General features: G+C 44.3%; 1 protein-coding gene across 3 annotated transcripts in view; it reads right to left on the bottom strand.

Annotated features, from left to right (window-relative positions):
* The window catches only part of RASGRP3 (RAS guanyl releasing protein 3), a 115,674-nt gene extending 97,042 nt beyond the window's left edge, over positions 1–18,632 (bottom strand). For all 3 annotated transcript variants that reach the window (XM_090045734.1, XM_090045756.1, XM_090045774.1), the window contains exon 1: positions 18,391–18,632. The gene's annotated coding sequence lies outside the window, so the exon portion shown is untranslated. The remainder of the gene's footprint in view (positions 1–18,390) is intronic.
* Between the last annotated feature and the right edge of the window lie 1,646 nt (positions 18,633–20,278).

Below are 20,278 nucleotides of genomic sequence, written 5' to 3'. Positions count from 1 at the left end.
GGTGCCTTTTTGCCATTATCTTACTGTTTTGTGCCTAAGAATTACAACTCATGCAATATCAAACTAACACCATTATGTAACCATGCAACACATCAGGCACTGCTATTTCATTTTGAATCAAGAAAGAAAAGTCTCAGCCCTCATTCTGGTTATTTTTGTATTTTATGGGGCTTCTCAAACTCTAGATATTCTAGGGGAAAAATATTTTTTGTAAGAGAAAAGCAAGATATATTTGCTGAAAAGTAAATAGAGATAGGAAATAGCCGCAAATAAATGTGCTTCATTAAGGATGGCTCCTCCTTTTCTTTCTACCTGGACATGGACAGAAGGTTCACTGAAAAGAAGGGGGTGGGGTGGGCTATGCAAAAGGAACGAGTGGGACTGAAATGTGTACAATATACATTCTCTCCCTTCTCCCCCAGAAAAGCCAGGAGGGATTACACAAAAAGTGAGTCCAGCCCAAGATTGGTTTAAAGTTTGCTTAGGCCCCTTCTTCCATGTTGTTGAGGGCACTCTGGCTTTGAGGTATTCTGAGTGCATCTGCTGGCAGGTGAAGCCCTATCAGCTCGGCTCTACTGCATTCATCGGCTGTGTGGGAAGGGAAGTTGCAGCAGGACAGAAGGTGGTATGGAAGTAGTAGTACCTGGTACTGTATATATATGAAGTAGCAGTAGTCAGGAAAGTCTCTGCTCTGATGGAGCAAGCTTTGATGATGGCAAAGAGGTTTGGTTTTCCGGTGGGACTCAGTGGGAGGAAGTTAAGAGGGAACAGGTTAAATGGAAAGAAAACTGAAGGGAGAGAGGACATTGAAGGAATGGGTAACAGGAACAAGTGAGGCAGAAGAGTATGGTGAAGTAGGACACATGGAATGAGGCTGAGGGGAAGAGACCATGAGAGGGTATACCAAAGGACACTGAAGCAAACAGCCTGATTCTCCCTGCAAGCTCTTTTCCAAAAGTCATAGGAAAGGGAGTCACAGCATGGCTCCTAGTGCCTTAAATGAAGCACTGCCTTGCACAGTTCTGAGTCCAGAGCATGATGGAGGGTAGGTGTGGCCCAGCTGGAGGCTGGAATTGGCTCTAAGAAATACCTGTACAATGTCATGGCAGTCAGGTGGAATGGTCGGCAACTTAATTCTGTTGGCGTTGCAGAAGGCAGAGACTCTGCAGAAGCAACAGAAATATAAAAGCAGTAAAAGCTTATTCTGCAGCTTGATCATGCATAGTGCTGAATGCCCAGAATTCTCATGAGCTCAGCACCTTCCAGGGTCACTAAAGTTCACAGATACTGCTCTGTAGAGCCTTCATGCCAAAAAAATCTCACTGTATTCTGAGGGCTCAAGAGGCCTTTGTGCCAGTCCTCTGCATAGGAACAGAGCTGTTCTGCGAAAAGCTGCCAGTGGGCGTGCATTTACATCGGCTTACATTTACTGTACAGTACGAAGGAACAGGCCAGCATCAACACGTACAGGAATTAAAGCGCATTAACGCTGTGTGTGGACTGACCTGGGACTACAGTTAATCCCAAATCAGTCCACATACACAGTGCTACTGCGCAGTAAGGCATCTATGCATGCATTACTCTGCAGTAACTAATTGGGCATCAATCTGCTACCTGCATCATGCAGGTATCAAATTTACACTCAGGTTGGTATAAGTCGCCATATTTACTAAGCAGTAAGGGTGTGCATGTGTAGACACGCACCCATATGGCGCAGTCATTTTGGTTATTGTGTAATAAATACGCACATGTAGATGCGCCCAGTTTTGCCTAGTCACCATTTAGAACAGAACCACTCTTTTATGGTAATGCACACATGAGAAAGGCTGTGGGATCCATTCACTGTCCCTTTGATTCATCCTTCTGGGTTTTTAAGACAAGCATTTAGCCCAGCTCCTGATCCATCCTGACCCCTGTGCTACACTTGTCGTGTCTATCTAGAATTTTTTAAAAGCCCATACCTCTGTAGCGTACAGACTATAAATATTTAATCACAAAAGAACTTTGCAAAGAGACTTTTCCTACAATTATTCCAGAACAAGAGCAAGCGTCTGTGCACACCCAAATGCACGGGTAAAAAGCTAAAGTCAAGCAAAGGGTACTGATAACTTTAAAGAACAAGTCACAAAGAACTAAAGAAAATGGAAAAGTTGGACTTTCCTTTTGATTCATCTTGTGGGTCAACAAGGCATTCACTGTGTGTTGAGACTGTATAAATAAATAATAATGAGAGAGGAAAACCTCTCCTTTTTCAATATTTTATTGCTTGTTGTTACTGTTGTTTATTTTAACTGCTAAAAACACAATGTCTAAAAATGCCTGAAACATCTTTGAACAGTAATAGCTTTGTGCTATTTCATTAGTCATATAACTTGTTATTAATAACCTAATCACTGATTCTTTGGCAGCTCTGTATAGAACGTGGCACTATTTTGTGAGTTATTGGCATTTGTGTAATGCTGTTTTGAGTTGTCTGGGGATTTTTAGAAACTTCATTTTCCATCATTTTTCCAATACACAGCATTTTGCAGTTTTTGTGATAATAAACCAGACTGGTATTTGATGTGAGTGAAAATACTGATGGTGGAATGACATCAGTTTACCCCAGCTGAGGATCTTGTCCATTACCTCCATGTCTTGACTCATACCACAACCATTTAACAGCAGTCTTAGGACTATGTGAAATCCACAGCTGTTAAAGCCTGCTAGGCTTGCTGATCTACCTCCTGGTCCAAGTAATACATATCCTTCTTCATTAGCAGCAGAACTGAATGAAAGCAGACAATGGGAGTCATCACCAGACATGAGGTTTTATACATAACTAGGTGTGATTAAATTGTCTACTATAAATACCCCACAAGCTCTCACATTAAGTTGTCAGCGGAAGGGGATCTGAAGGACACAAGAGAGAGGCAATCTTGCTGGAAATCTTGTAGCCTGGGGCTATTGGCTTTACCACATGCAAAGTCAGTGTGAAATATCTACAAGCTATAGGGATGGTGTGAACGCGAAGCATGAACAAACATTTTGAATTTGCCAAAGCAACACTTTTGGCACCAGGGGGCGCTACGTCACTGCAAATGCACCATAGGAAAAAACGCTATAGTCTTACAACAAGGTTAAGGCTGAGAAATCGAATATGCAGAAGTCCTGAGATGTCTGGTTGAAGTCAGCCAGTCACCTTCCACCTTTGCCCCTTGACATATATCCTCCCCTCACATTGTAAACTGGTTTTCAATTAATTATCCATGGACCTGGTAGTACTGCCTAGAGAAAAGTTTGCTCCACATTTTCCATTAAGACTCTGCTTTCAGTTTTACAAACTTACCCAAATGTAATTGTTTGAGCAGAACTTTTCCATTCTGGAGATTTCTCTCCCGTTGTTTTCTTTTCTTTTTTTTTAATTCAAGGTATGAATCTTCTGCCTTTTGGGAGGATGATGAGCAAGCACACTGCTTTGCCAAGTCCATAAACTCTGCTAGCTGCTTAATTGAGATGCTGTAGCATCTCTGTGCTTTGGAACAGGGCCTAGAAAGCTGGCAGAGGAGCTGCCTGGTGGTGGGGATGTGGTCTTTGCTGGCTCTGTGATAAGCCACCCACAACTGGCCAAAGTTTAAGCTTCTGAAGAAATCTGCTTGTGACTGCTCAGTGGGAGGCTGTCAGGCGGATCAGTTTTGAGGAGTCACCCCTCACAGCTCCAAAGGCTGCCCGGGCCCTCGTCTCCACAGAGCGGCTCATTATACACCCTAAGGCTGAACAAGGCTTTTCGTCTAATTCTCCCAGCGACTGGAGGTGGCTTTACAGAGAAGGGCGCATATGTCCGCTGTGCTCTCAGAGCACTTCCTGCCAACACCCAGGAAGGGCAAAGGAGAAGGCAGAAGCAGTGTGACTGCAATCCTTGCAATCTGCTGTGGAAGAAGGGGTGGGGGGTAGCAAGCACCTGAGGACTTGAGAGGAGCAGGACAGCCAGCGTGGGAACAGGCTGGCTGGGAGTAGGCAGTGGGAAGACAGAAAAGCTGAGGCAGCTATGCAGGGTTAGCGTGGTCATTGGTCCTGTTTTCTACTGGACCGTCCTGTTTTTAAACACTTTGTCCCCTGTCCGTTTCTGAATGAGGAATGGACTGCAAAAAGTCCTGTTTTTCAGTTTATTAGTGGAAATACATGTCAATCATTTGTCCTCATGATTCTATTGGCTGTGCCCAGAGGCAGGGCAGTACACAGCCAGGAGGAGCAGGGTTGGGAGCCAGCCAGGGAGGAAAGGAGGGAAGGAAGGAGGTGGTTTTTTTGTGGTGGCCTCGTCCCTTGCTGCTGATTGGTCGAGGGGCGCCGTGGCCCCACCTCTCACTATGGATTGGCTGAGGAGGTTGTGGCCCCACCTCTCACCACTGATTGGCTGAGGGGGCTGGTGGTTCACACCCTTGCCCCCTACAAGGAGCTGTCCTGTATTCCTGGGATGGGTCAGTGGCCACCCTATGGAGGGTATGTCTATACAGCACAAGGCACCACCATACAGATGCCCTAGGTTAGCTCTGCCCCTACCAGCTCTGTCACCAGAACCAGTCTAGCCTCAATAGCTCACAGTATGTGTGAGCTAATAAACTCCAGGAGGCTGAGAACGGGGGTGGATGGGAACATGGGAGGCAGGAGTCCTAGGTGAAGGGCGGATGTAATAGGAAGGAGTTGGGAGAGAGGGGTAGGAATAAGTCACATAAACAGTCTTCCTTTAGGTGGCCTCTAATTAGTGTGTCCTCAGTTTAAGACCCTTGGTCTGACTTGCCAAAGTAATGGGCACTGTCACTGCAAATCAATGAGAGCTGTACTTTGAACAGAGAGATCAGATTGGCAGTTTGGCTCCTCAAAGTCACAAACTCATTGCCCAGCATTAGTGCACGGTTTTGTTATTTATTTATTCCATTTGACTGTCATATCTCTGCACCTTAATTCCCCAGTTTTAAAATGGGGCTTATAATGCCCTTTAATCTCATGGAGGTTGTGATAGTAAAGTCATTCACGCTTATGAGGCGCTTAGATACTACGGTGAGAACAGGATATACAGTATCTACTCGAATAAAAGTCAGCCCTGAATTTAAGATGACCCCCTGCAATAATTAGATTCTATATCTAGAAAATGTATAAATTTGTTATAATTTTCCAGGTATGGACTCTAATGATCAGAGGGTTGCCTTAAATTTGTCCCTCTCCCACTACTACAGCAGGGTAAATAGTGGGTGGGGGTGTTGGGTAGCTGAAGGGGTCAGGCATCCCTTTTACCCTGTACCTCTCCCATTTCTTCCCCCTGCAGCTGTCCTATCCCGTTCCCCTCCGCTACTGGCATCCCCCTACCCCTAGCCCACTACAATCTCTGCCCCTTCCCTTCCCCCCTTAACATCAGACACTGCTTGGGCTCTGTTCCTTCCCAGAGCACATGGAAGCTCAGCCCTCCTCAGGCCATGGAGTAGCGTCAGCGCTACTGAGTGGCTGGAAGGGAAGTGAGCCATAGCTGGAGTCAGAGTCGGAGCCGAGCCACACCTGACAATAAGGAGGGGGCAGGGAAAGAGGGGAAGAAATTTCCAAGAGCAAGTGCTGGGGGAGGCAGGAGGTTGCTGTGGGTCTGACTGGCCCCAAACAGGGCTCAGGGCCAGAGTCAAAGACACAGCAGTTGCCTGCTGCCCCCTCTGATTTGCAAATCTAAGACAAGGGATTTTTTTCCCCATGCTGTGGGGGGGGGGGAACCTCATTTTAGGTTTGAGTAAATATAATAAATGCCTCATAGGCAATTAATGGTTTTGTGTTGAGTACCAGGTTTGGGTACTGCACAGTGTGTAAAGCCTGGGTTCAGCTATTGAATAAAGAGGATAAAAATAAATAGTTAAATAACAACTCATTTGCTGTGTGAGGTAGGGGCTCTGCGACAAAAATAGTATATGGTCATATAATTAAAGGCTGTGTCCTACTGTATATGTACAGGGGAGGTCAAATTAAGGTTGCAGAAGCAGCTTTAATACTGGCATTTCCTGATTTACCTTTGACTCTGCAACCTTCTGGAGGTTTCAGAGCAATATCAGTATTACTGGAGCACTGCTTTCTCTAAACACATGGGTTTAGATGACATGGGATCCAGGGGTGTTGGGGAAGGGCTTCTGATGCTCCCTGCTGTGCAGGGAGAAAATGCTTGCTGCTGTGTCTCTGCAGTGGTTCTTCTTCCCTGAATTTCAGTCACAGCCTGGGGGCCAGTATGGTGTTGGGTGAGGGGTCCTTTGTACCCCAGTGGAGTAGACTGGGCTCACTCACATGCTTCTGTGTTATCCAGGTAAGTTCCAGGTGCAACATGGCACATTTGTTTTTGAAGGTTTGAGACTACCCTCAGCTGACATAAATCAGCCCCGCACTGTTGGAACCAGCCAGTCAGATTCTCCAGTGCTGTAAACTGAGGCGATAGGATGGCTTTTGAGACCACTGCTGGAACACTACATCCACACCTGGGGCCCATGCTTCAGCATGAATGTGGGGAAAATGGGAAAGGGGTCTAAAGAGAACTTAAAAACCATCAGAAGTCTGGAAAATGAGCTTAATGCTTGTTTATGCAGGGAACTAGCTCCAAATAACTATTCCACAATAGCTACTGGTATCAACCAGGGGTAGAGCCAATAAATCTCGAAGTAGAAATCAGCTGCACATTTCAACAACAAAGGTAATCACTTTCAGAATAGAGCAGTGGTGAATAAAACAAGCCGGGGTATCTCCGAAAGGTGTGATACGCTTCACAGAGAAGATCTGGGACTGATGCAGAGGTTCCTGGGTGAGCATCTTTAGCCCGTGCTGTGTAGGAGGCCACACTGGCTAATCATAATGGTCCCTGTTGGACTTGACAACTATGAATCTCTAAAAATTGAAGAAGTGCACATGTCCCACTGAACTCTAACAGAAGTAGGTTACTTAATTCCCAAGAGGCTTGGTCTGCACTACAAAGTTCTGCCAGCATAGCTGTGCCAGCTAGCAGAGTGAAAAAAATCCTCTGACCCCCACAGGCAAACAGCTATGTTGACAAAAGAGTGCCTTATCAGTGTAGCCGGTGTCATTTGGGGAAGTGGTGTCGCTATGCAGGCAGGAAAGTTATATGGCGCTGTCAGCACCCTGTTTTTCTGTCTTTTGTTGGCTTCCCACTAGGAGTCTCTGGTCACATAGATACATCAGCTACAAAAAAATGCCCTAATTAGACCTCTGTGGAAACATCACGCCTAGTCACATGAAGCCATTGATGATAGTATGAAGTGAGTGCCAAGTGGGTGTAATATGTTACTGTTCTGAAATAGCTTCCGCTGATATTTTTATGGAATAAAGTTATTTTGAAACAGGGCACTGTAATCCTGAACTAGTGGCATATATGCAGCCTTGCATCAACATAACTATGGGCGTTAATTCCTATCCATTGTCAATGCTCCTATTGGTGAATTCACAATTTGCTTTCCACACACCTTTGGCAGTAGAACTCCTTGTTTTCAGGAAACATTTTTGCTAGAGTCCTGATGGCCATCACACAGACTCTCATGAACACAGCCCAGACATGTTTTCTGGCAGGATTATATACTGTGAGTTCACTATTCATTCTGATATGCTGATCTAATGTATTTTAAGATATTTTTTTCAGAAGCAACTAGCCTCAGATAGGCTCCTTCTTTCCATTTTACAGTTTTAAACAATATTCTAATGAATGCTTTGCATTTCTGTAATGTTCATACATTTTAATCCTCATAACATCCTATGAAATATTAATTATCTTATTTTACCAATAGAGAACCCAGGGTACAAAGAATCTGAAAGCTGCCCAAGTTCATACAAAGACTCTGTGGTAGGGCTGGGAATAGCTTTCCTGGCTCCCACTCTTGTGACATCCATAATAGTAGATATTCTGACAGTATCCTCCTTTCAGGGGGCTGGAAGTCTTTCAGTATATTGCATAATGCTGAGCACTTTCACTCAATGGAAAAAATATTTGATACCTTACTAATTCAAACAGTTAACTTTAAAATAGTGCTTCTGTATTTTTCTCGTTCAGATACATTCAACAGTTTCCTCAGTGCAGTGTGATTAAAATCCTGTATAAATGATGCATAATCTTTATAAAGCATGGACGTGTATTCCCTAATCAGCCCAGTGTCACTTGCTCTGATCGAGAGGTTCATAACATACCATCATAAGATGTTTATGTGAATCACCCTATTGTTAATTATCCAGCTCAAAGAGCTTTTCCACAACATGGCTGCACTACACGATAACAAGTTATTTATAACCTTTTGCATTATACATAAGCAGGTGAAATGGTCTCTTTGGTTCTGTTAATCTTTATATATGTTCTAGTAACCACAGCATTGCAACAGCTCCTGATGCCCATCTGTGCAGTGAGATGGATATGGGCAACATGCCCGATGTTCCTTATTTTACCAACAGAGAAGCCGGGGAACAAAGATGTAATTATCACAAATGATACAGGCATTGCAATATAAAAAAATCCATTTATAATAAGTTTACAAGAGAGGGTAATAAGCTTTTGCTTATTAACAATCCTGATTAAGAAAGGGGCAAAAAATGAGGGATGGTTTAAAAAGCTGAATAATTTTTGTGGATGACATCACAAAATTGACTTTTTGAAAATCTGCTGCCAGGCCCACAGAAAGCACTTGGCTCCTGATGTAGTCACGGAATCTAAGGAGCACCCTTAGAAAAAGGTTTTTACACAGCTTTTACTGCAATGCTTGCCATTTCTATACGTGGTTAAGAATGAAGTCTCATCACCTGTGGTATCCCACTCCATGGCCCCTCCAGACCAAATGCCTTGTTTGCAAAACTCTCTGGGTAGAAGCACACATTGCATTTTATCATCTTTGTGCCACCATAAAAATATTTATGGTGGCACAAAGCCATAGCAAATAGACATCTATACCTTTTGATGTGCCACAGTCTGGCTGCCACAAAAAGTAGTAATACATTGTATTGCTTTATTGCGGTGGGTGTCTATTTGCTTTATGGTAGGAGAATGTGGGCATCCTGGAATAGCCTGGACTGTCCTGCTGCCCCAGGCAAGTGCTCCCTGAGCTTGAGGGGCCCAGTCTTGTGTGCCCCAGGAATTCTTGCACAGTGTTGGGCTCTGCAAATCCAGGGAATGCATGCTTGGCTTTCCCTACTTCCAGAGATGCACCCCAGGCAATCTATGGGGCGGGTCTCTGGAAGACTGCTGGGGGAGTTTCTCTTCAAGCAGAAACCTTGACTTCTCCACTTCCAGAGACTCATACCAAAGATTGTGGGAGTACATCTCTGGAAATTAGGAAAATCAGGACACTCTGGTGTGGTACATGGTCCAGTGGTTGTGGCCGCCAATCAGCTGATCGGCGGCAGGAGCTGTGGGGCTGGACTGTAGTGTTCAGCTCACTTTTGTGTGGTCCTGGAGCTGAGACCTCCATCAGTCCAAAGTTCTGCTTTCCCACATTTCTGAACCGGCCAACAATACTTCAAAGTTCAGTTAATTTTGGATGCCTGCTCTCTATTTGTCTGCATTATTTTTCATTTTCTCAAGTTAAAGTGACCTGCATTTATAAAATATAAATGTTATTGTGCATTAGCTTGCCAATTCATACAAATTCTGTAATCCACCTTGGAAGAGGATTTGCTTCATTGCAGATTGAGTTAGTGCAGACTAACATTGGTCTGAAAGCGTCTGTATGTGGTACCAGCTGGCAGTCCTCCAACTGCCATCCTACAGTGCTTTATATTATATATTTGCAACCATCCTGTCTGTTTACATATATGCTTTCCTTCACTCTGGATTCATCTTGTCCACATGTCACTTCCCCATTTCAATGCTCACCATTTCAGCATGCAGCTAAGCTCTGTTCATTTATGCCTCTGCACTCCTTGGGTCCATCTATATGTGCGATTAATGCAAAGCAATAAACCTCCTGGGTGCCATGTTTACATGTCAGCACTGACACGCATTTTGCCACTTATACAACTGCATGCGTTGCAGCACCGGGCACTTTTAAAAGCACCCAGCACTGCAGTGCAAGCATGTCTACAAATTCCCTTATTAAGCAATGAACTGGAGAAGATGCTGAACAGAAAGTCAAGTACTTCAACAGGTCCACCTGCTAATTGTCACTAATAGGAGGAGCTGGCCAGATTCTTTTCCCAAGTTGTGTCTGCAGAACCCAGGTGTGTGGGAGATAGCACCAAGGGAACCAAACTGCACATGCTGGGTTTAGTGGGGAAAAGGTGCCACTTATACAACTGCATGTGTCGCAGCGCTGGGCACAGAGCATTTCCCTGAAAACTAAGATCGCTTCCCTACACGGAGCGCCTGGCCCAAAACCGAAATAGATCTGCATGGACACCAAACATGGAAAGAACTTCAGCCCCAGTAAGCATTTTTCTCATTGTGCATCAAATTAACCTTTGTTATGAACAAGTCCCATTTCCTCCCCTTGGCAGTTAGATACACTACATGCCACAACAACCTACCCCCATGTCCATTCCACCACAGTAGCTTCAATTAATATGCACACATTGTGGCTAGCCTAGAGCAGTATCCATTGCTAAACTCCACTGTCTCATCTGGGCTTCAAATAGTAAAACCTTGCAAAAGAATGTGCTTATTGGAACTTCTGACACAGAAGAGAGTGCATTAGAGTCACCAGAGCATTTCACATCTTGAGAAATGCCTGCATTTGGTTACAGTCCCTGTACCATTTAATGTGATATGTTTCACAGCATTTTATCAGTGCATCATAGGAAGTATATTTCATAGGATTTTAGCATTTCATATTTTAAGGAACATTTCACAGCTGACAAAATTATGGTCCCAAGCCCCTAACATGTCATTGTTCCCAAGCCCCATACAGTTCTGACCGATTACTGCAAAACGCTGTTTATTTTGTGGTTTGCTTTGCCTATGTCATTTGAAGAGATAAGAGAATTTCTGACAAAGGAAAGCTCTGTTTTGGTGTGCAGACTGGACAGCCCTTTAATTTGCCCCTGCATCTAAAACAAGGCCTTTTCAGTTTAGCAGTTCCTGTGGGGTAAATTAACACCACTGCCTATCTCCGTGTGCTATCAGCAAGAGCTGCCTCCCTTAAAAAAAAGGGAGTACTTCATTTTCCTGGCACAGAAATTCAGAAAACAAACACAAGGCCAGTGCACTGGTAACTTCTGCCTCAGCTGAGAGCTTTGTATCTTTCTATATCACCATAAATACAGTTCTTGTTGTAATGACCCTTGAAATCCTTACAGAATGTCACATACCACCCTGAAGGATCTTGCATGTGGTTTTCTTTTAGGCATGGAGAAGTCCTATGTGAGTTATTTGGCTCAGTACAGGGGTAAGCAGGTGAAATGAAGGCCTTGCCTACACCATTTCTGGGCCCTATGCATTCCTAGTCTGTGCATACCAAATCCTGGAAACAAGGCAGAGTAGCCTTCTTAGACCACATGCCAGTCAGAGCCTAAAATGGAATTGGGAATTGAATCTGGGAGCTACTCTAAGTTGGCTACATTGCCTGGTTTCCAGGGTTTGGTGCACCTAGGATGAGAGTGAGTGGGTAGGGTGTCCTTCACAGCAGTGCATCTGGTATCAGCACAGAAGCAATATGGTCTTGCCCTTCGTGACCTGTGCAGTGCAGGAGGTCAGGCTAGATGATCTAATGGTTCCCTATGTCCTTAAACTCCATGAAGCTACTAATTTCTTTAAGATGTGCTTGAGGTTAGTAGGACCCCTCACATGCTTGAAGTTAAGCACCTGCATAAACATTTCCAGGATTATGGGGTTTGGTCAGTGCTTAGTCAATTTACACATGCAGTTTAAACAATGTTTCCTAATAAATTAGCCTTCTGCATGAGTATTTTTGTCACTCTTTGAACTGCACTCAGTTTGGCAGTGTTTTCATAGCAATGCCATGCCTAAGGCTACATTCACTTTGTCAGGTGGCTTATTTCCCACAGGGTGTGTCTACATGAGATGCCTTACTGTGCAGTAGAGTAATCTATTGAGCACTGAAGCATCACCATCTACACATGCACACCATTTACTGTGCAGCAAATTAGTTTACTACATGGTTGACTACTACCTGCACAGTAGCACACATGTAGACAGCAGACCAGGAGCAAATTGCTCCTGGTTAAGCCAGGCAGCAGGGGGCAGGGGAACTGTCCCTCCCTCAGAAAGCTGCCTCCCAGCCCTGTGCCCCAATCAGCAGATTGGGACGCAGGAATGGGAAACTGTCCCCTCTCCCACCAGCTGTTTCCCAGCCCCAGTGCCTGATCTGCCAGGGCCTGCAGCTCCCTTGGGTTGCTGTACAGGGGCAGAGCAGGGCAGGAATAGTCCTGCACTGAGCTGCTCTTGTTGGGAGCAAACTTGCCCCTGACAGGTGCACATGTAGAGGCACTCCCAGGGAAAGCTTACCGTGAAGCATTTTACTGTGCAGCAAGCTTATAGTATATTAATAACACACGCATATGCACTCACAGTGTTGGTTTTTTTTCCCCAGGGTGTTGTGTTGGGATCTTGTATAGCTAAGGTGACTGTATATCCTGGATTGGCCAGGACAGTCCTGGATTTCATCTGCTGTCTCAGCATCCCAGCCATTAGAGTAAATTGAAACAACAGTCCCAGATCGGTGGAAACCAGTCTGCATGTGCCCAGTTCCTGACTGACTCTACTGAGCAAGTGACTCTGCTTGCAGCCCAGCTGTCAGGACCATGGGGCAGCCCACTGGCTGGGTTCCCTGGAGGAAACTGAAGCAAAGGTCCCGGATTGGCACAAACCCACCTGCACATGCCTGTGTCCTGACTGACACTACTGGGCAAGTGACTCCCAACTTTCAGCCCAGTGGAGTAGTGTCCAGAGAGCAGCTGCTGGAGACCTGTGTTTGGGGAGGCAGCTCTGGGCTCTAGGTTCTGGGCTCCAGGCTCTGCCCTGGGACTGCACCCTGGCCAGCTGTTGGTGGCAGGGGGAGGCACCATGTGGCTGCACAGCATGGGCTGGCAGACACTGGGGGACACTGCACAGGAGCTGCTCTCAGGTAGGTCCAGCCTCTGCATGTGGGGGATGGAACATGGCCAGGGGCCTCAGTGCTGTCCCGCACTGCCCTGTTCCTCAGAGCTGTGATGTCAATATGTGTGTGTGTGTGTGTGTGTGTGTGTGTGTGGGTGGATGCCATGGTGTCCCACCCAGCCCAGCTCCTGGGAGCTGTGGGGTTGGGTGTGTGTGTGCATATTGGTGCCCCCTGGTGCCCACCCCCCCATCCTGGATTTCCTTACCCCATCCTAGATTTCCCTAGAATTATGGTCACTGTATGTAGAGTTCACCACCTTCACACGTTTCCTTGATAATGTTGCTTTAACTGTGCTCAAACAGATACTTGCTCTTCCAAGTTTCTGTGCATTGTTTTAGAAAGTTATGGGGCTCTATTGTGACTTGGTGCATGAGTGTCCCTGGTTAGAGCCTCCCATACACTGTCATGGGGATTAGCAGTATCTGGAGTCCGAGATCACTGAGAGACATGGGCATACTTTCCCCACAGCCTTGAATTCACTCTTCTGTTCCCTCTCCCACCAGGGTGAACCAGCTTGGGTTGTAGGGAGAAACACTTTCTGGATGGAATAGGTTGGCAATAAATTGCTACCTGCTCAGGAGAGTAAGGAGGGCACTATGGGCTCCTATACATGTGCGGGGAGCTGGCTCTGACGTGGAAATCCAGCACATCAGAGCAGACTCAGTTAATTGAGTCTGCTGGAGCATGGAAATAAATGGGTTCCAGCAGTCTCTGGTGTCATGTGTATTAGCATCCCCACACTGAAAAATGGCAGTGGGATGCTTTGAACTAAAGCTTGTTTGTTGACCTTTAGTTCAAAGCACTCTGCCACCATTTTTCATTGTGGAGGATGCTGATATATGTGGTGCTCAGGTGCTAGCTAATTAAAATTGCTAGCTAATTAAAGCACACCCGCACCTCCCGGAGCATGTGCCAAAATGACCTATAGGTGCAGATAGAAGTTATGGTACATTTTTCATGTGATCAAGCCCCTGAAAGTGCTCTACAGCTGTGCTGACACATGTACATGGCTGCAGAGCACTTTTAAAGTGGTTGATTGTGTGAAAAGTTAACCTTCCTCAGGTGAGGTATCAGATGAAAGTGCTCTGCTTTAAAGTACCTTAGGGAACTTGTGTTCCATGGGGTTAATTTTTCATGTGTTCAGGCCTGTGCTGATGCAGCCCAGCCCTGCCCCTGGGGCTGTCCATAGGAAGCCATGAGCTGCTGGCTTGCCCAGCCTGAGCTGAAGCGTGGTGGGTGGATCGGAGTACCCCTTGCCCTGTGGCCTCCTTTTCCCTCCTGCTGGGATACTGGGAGGCAGCTAGACTTGGCCCATGGGGTGAGGTGGCTCCGATCCATCTGCACCTCCAGCTCCAGCTCAGGCCAGGCAAAGCCAGCTGGCAGCTCACTACTGCTGGCTTCTCCTTCCCCGCTCCCTCCATGCTGACAGCCCCAGAGCTGGGAGTGGGGCAGGGCTGGGGAGAGGGATGGTGCTGCTGGTGCCACTCACAGGGGATAAGGCTGCGCCAGCTGAGCACCGAGCCCAGCCGTGCCCAGCCCTGTCCCCTCCAAGCGGTGCCAGGCTTGCAGGGGATGGAGCCATGCCAGCTGAGCACCCAGCCTGGCCCTGTCTGCTGTGAGTGGTGCTGCTGAACACTGAGCCCAATGCTGCTTGAAGGGGTGAGGCTGTGCCAGCTGAGCGGGGATGGGGCCAGGCTTGGCACTCAGCTGGCATGGCCCCACCCCCTGTGAGCCTGGCGCTGTTCTCAAAGGAAGGGGATAGGGACGGGGCTGGGTTTGGCTGGTCTCAGCACTTGGCTGGAGCAGTCTCTTCCCCTGCAAGCAGCGCCGCTCGCAGGAGATGGGGCCATGCCAGTTGAGCGCTGAGCCCAGCTGAGCCCAGCCGTGTAGCTGATTTTTTGATGTGGCATGGTATATAAGTTGAGTTTAATTTTCAAGACAAAAATTTGGCTTCAAAACCCGACTTATACACCATGAAATATGGTAAATCAATGACAGAATTTCAATGAGTGACTTCAATAGGGACAACACTCCACATGTCTCTTTCATCGACTCTGACAGTGCTGCAGCTTCCACTATCATCTTTTGCCCGGGGTTATGTCTAAACTCACAGTCTAGCCTGCTTGCTCATGCATTGCTAAACTCACAGATTAAACATTTTCTCCCATTCCTTTTAAAAATGTTAATATATGGATATTAAAAAAACATTATTCCAAGCCTACAATACGTGTACATGAACACTTAGGTGGGTAGAAACCAATACCTTTAAGAGACTAAACCAAAATCAAGACAAATATTTGGATTTATGAGACAATGTATGGCACCTTTCTATATTAAATAAGAAACATAAAAGAAAACCTGTGGATTAGAGAAACATTAAAATGGTTCTTTATATGATGGACTACTCTGTTCAGTCATTCTTGACAAGCCTGGCATTTTTTTCATATCCTAATGCCTGGGGAACGTAATAATATAATTCCTGTTAACTCAAATGAAGTTTAAATTCATGAACCTCCCCTTCCATGCTTGGGAGTGTATGAAGAACAAACCTTTACATTTTACTTTTTATCTTGATTAACACCACTTGTAGTCTCTCAGGCAGCTGAACAGCCATGACAATTTCCTGTCACTCAGAATCATTTAGGTACTGAGATATCACACTCCTTTCATTTTGTAAAGATAGATGTCTTAATAATTCTAGGTCTGCATGCCATTGCATGCATCAAAAGGGACCTGGATACCTCTGAAGGGTATGTCACAGAGTAGTTTTAAAATCCATACAGATTATGTAGCCTTAAGTGGCTATGAAGTAAGGTCTATGGCCTTGCCTATAGGGTGATTAAACTGTCAGAATTTCCCCTTGTGGTATATGTAATCTCCACAGCCAGCAAATATTTTGCCCTAAATCTACAAATAGTGTTTTGAACCTTGTGAGCTTGTCAACTTCTATAATTTTAATGCAAATCTCATTATATTTTTAAAAGCCCCAACTTCTAGAATCATGTGACTGTGAAAGTCTCTAAATTTGGGTTTTTTTAAATTAGCTTCCTAGCTCTTGTGGTTGCAAAAAAAGCTTGAAAAAGTTAATCCTAAAGGCTTGAAGTGAAGAAGGCAAGTAAAAAGACCCCAACATTTATTACTTTTAGAAGCTTTATTATTTAAAAAACAATAACATGAGCTTGTAGAGCCTGAAGCAGAAGTTTTGAATACTATTGGCAGTACTGACTTTGATTCTGAGTTGCTCCATTGCCAGGCTGAGTGCAGGAGTGAGGGTGATTATGGGTATAGTGGTATAGTTAGTTTTAATCTACCTTTCTGTTCCTCATACGATTGACTGTCAGTAGGAGAAAACAGTGAGTTTGCTCCACTAGGTGATCCTAACAGGGTACGGGGCCTGAGGCAAATCAGCCTGTGCGGGGCCCAGATGTGAAGAAGCCAGCGGCAGCAGTGGCAGGGGGACATGTAGGGGAGGGTGGCAAGTGGCCAGACACGAAGCTGGTGGTGGCACAGAATCACCAGCACTAGGTGGGCCCTGCAGGAGGTGCTGCGGCTGCTCTGATGGGCTCAGCGGGGCCCCCCAAAGGGCGGTTGCCCCCCTGTAGGGATGGTCCTGCTTACCCACATCAAGCACATTTTGGTCTCAGTGGGTGCATCTACACATGCAATTAATGCACCTGAATTTACTGCACAGTAAACTTAGGTGCGTGAAATATGCCCCCAGCAGGCACATAGGTTGAGTGACTTGAATAAAAACAAAATGATAAACCTTCTCCCTGCAAATGTGTTGGGTTTATCCAGACATCTACAACAAATATTTTCATAGGCCTCGGCCTTGCGCCACATTCAGTGTTCTCACACACTTCATTCACACAGAGGTGCTCCATATCTCTCAAGAGCAAGCCCTCTCAGAAAAGAGATCTGTTGTATAGAAAGAATAAGGAGTTTAAAATTGGGAAGTGTACGAGGGCCAGGTCTTACAAGGTGTTGAGGCTCAATCTCAAATTCCATTGACATCACCCATTCAGCACTTCACAGTATTTTGTGGGCACTTCTAGTCTTTAGTTAGCGGTACTGATTACCACTGTTTACCATAGTCCTCCCCCAGCTTTTCACCTCAGTGGGTATCAGCAGACATCCTGCCTGGCTATCTTCACAACAACAGGCTCCGAATGTAACAGCATCCTACCAGGATAAGGCAGCATAACAACACATACATTTCCTTTTCTTTTACTCACTAGCAGCGTTTTACAATGACTGCTAATCTTTAATAGCATGAGTAATTTGTGACAAATGTGGGTACTACGTGGAATAGATATGAGGCCATACATCACTGACACGAGTACAACTTCTACTCTCACAATTTGTTAAAATAGCCTGAAAATCTGGCAGCAGTAGCTACATACTGTGCATGGAGAATATTGCATCTTCTAGTATGATGTAGCCTATGTTTCTCTCTTTCTGCCTTCACCTCTCATTACTGTCTCTTATTCTGGCATACGCAAAGCAGAATTTTCTGAAAAAGAAGCCAAACAAAACCCCCTCCCCTACGAATTAAGTCTGTCATCATCACTGAGGGCAAATACATATTTTCGGTCTCTTTTTAATGAAGAGCTTTCTCTTTCAGTACTCATCAGATAAAATGATATAATCTGTATTCTGACATTATATAATGCAGCTTTTATAGATGATTTCATAACGTTGTAGAAGAGCATGAACTGCCCAGAGACAGGAAGACTGAATTTTATCATCTGCTTCAGGCCGGTAGAATGTGACTGCATGGTTTTGCATAGAAGAACAAAAGATTACTAAAATCCCCAACAAGCTATTTCACATCTTGAATTTAAAAACAATATAACATTAAGGTGCTTCCATTTTAGAATGGATCCTTTTCTTGTAACACATCTGATAAGATGAAATCTCTAATTCCATGACATTGTAACAATGCATTTTTTGCTCGACGTCATGCTTTTTATAGGAATCAAACCTTTCATCATAATAGCTTTAATATGTAATCAATGACTGTTAGCTCCAACAAAAACCAAATATACATGAGATAACAACCTTACTTGGCAGGGGATGTTTAACATAGATACCTGTGGCTTATTGCAACTTGTTAAGGATCTATAACCAATATTTCCAAGCAAAAAGTTTATTGTAAAAGCCAGTTCACCTGGAGAACTGGTTGGGTAGCAAAAATTACTTCTGCAAAGCCCACTTTTTCATTTATGAGATTGCTCATCCGTGAAAGATGTTAAAAGTACAAGCTGAAATGCCAAAAGAAGAGACTTACCTTAAGGTGTCAAGTTAAGTCCACCTCTTTTCAGGCCACCGTTCCTTCTCTCACGCTAACTTCTTCCAAGTGTTCATATGCTGAGATTTTCCTTTGCTCTTCTGTGCTACTCACACCATGTTCATTATTCAACCCCGTATGAAGGATTCTGAAGCAAATAACAGAGTTGTGCTGTTTATTCTTGGTGGCTACAGTAAAGCTGAGGCTCTTTTGAGCTCAATTAGTTCTAGATTGTTTGGCTAACTGGCAGCTACACTTCCTCCTATTCTTTCCCGACTTAGTTTTCCTGCCTCCAGTGGAGCTTTTTCCTTTTTTTTTTTTGAACTATAAATAGGTCTGCCACAACACATAACATAGCAATAAGGAAGGCAGGAAATGCATTTAAACAAAGGGGAGATCTTGTAGTTTTTTTCTAGTGGATACCTATTTGAGTGTAAAATACTTAAAGGAGGTTTCTTAAGACGTGTTATGCAAATACCATCCACATCAAAAGTACCGGTCTTTCAGAGCAGAACATTATTGGTTCTAAACCATTATTAGGAGTCCATCTGACTGCACTGCGCAACGCAGTGATGGGGCACAAATGCAATTAGACCATTTTCTTTAATAAGTGCTTCACTTTTGTGTTTATTTTGCTTACTTTCTCCATCTCAAAATCAGACAAAGGCTTTGTGGGGAAGTTTTATTAAAAGGAGGACAGAGAAAGCTGTTTAGAAAATGCTTTATTTTTCGAGCATCGTAGTAAGAGTAGGATTTAAAACTAAGCTTAAGTTTGACTTCCAACCTCCATTAATTTTTTTCCTTTTTTAAAGTTACTACCCATTTTGAAAGTTGAAGCAAAAACTATGCACATGGAGAAACAGTCATTCTGCTACATATATTCTGATACATTTTTGCATGGGTCACCACTCAACAGTGACTGGGATATAAACATCAAACTTTTGTTAATTGTTTTAAGAACTGAAGAATGGAAGCCTGATCCAAACCCTATTGCAGTCAGTTGGAGCTTTTCCAGCCTGAACTTTTCACAACAGTGTTTTTTCTATGTATTTCCCTGGGGCCCTAGATTAGGCCCTAAATCAGATTTAAAGAAAATTGATTCAGCACTTTTCACACTGATCAATCCAAGTGATCCTTCATGTGCGTGCTGTAGATTTCTTTGTTTTGATCAATCAGAAAAGTTAAATTAGTTTATGACAGGGGAGTTGCTGAAATGCTTTAAACGTGGAGGCATACATAAGCAACTAACTTAACTTGGGGATCCTGTTTTTTTTCTGGTAACCCCCCCCCCCCCCCCCCACACACAATTTTTTGACTTAAAAAAGTATATTAGTGGTGTTTCAATTAATCATGGAAAATGTGGATTTTGGGTTACTTTTTAAATCCAGAAATTGGGGATTTTTGTTATCAGAGAAAACCAGGATCCCTGCTCATAAGGCTAATAGCAATATTAAAGGCGTAGTTCAAAGAAGATTTTGAAATTATTGAATTTCAGTTTATACTTTTCCTTCCTTCCCTTTCTCTTTTTTCTTTGCATTCTTTCTACCTCACTTTCCTACACAAATCCTGCTCAGTTACAAATTACTGCATAAATGGACTCTGTTGTTTTGGGGGGTGTTGGTTGTAGCTGTGTTGGTGTAAGGTCATAGACAAGATTCTTTGGGTAAATGTGGTATCTTTTATTAGACCAACAAAACAGTGGCAAAACCTGTTCTTTGCAAGCTTTTGAGTACAAACCCAAAAGCTTGCAAAGAAGAATTTTTCCAACTATTTTGTTGGTCTAATAAAAGATACCACACTTACCCAAAGAACCTTGTCTGTCTCTGTTGTCTTTTGCAGTGGCTGGTATGATACTGGAATATTAACATATCTTTGAGAGGAGAGTTAA

This window comes from Crocodylus siamensis, chromosome 1 (assembly GCF_052110815.1).
Source record: "Crocodylus siamensis isolate JL-2025a chromosome 1, ASM5211081v1, whole genome shotgun sequence".
Taxonomy (NCBI): domain Eukaryota; kingdom Metazoa; phylum Chordata; order Crocodylia; family Crocodylidae; genus Crocodylus; species Crocodylus siamensis.
This window is presented reverse-complemented; position numbering and strand designations above follow the sequence as displayed.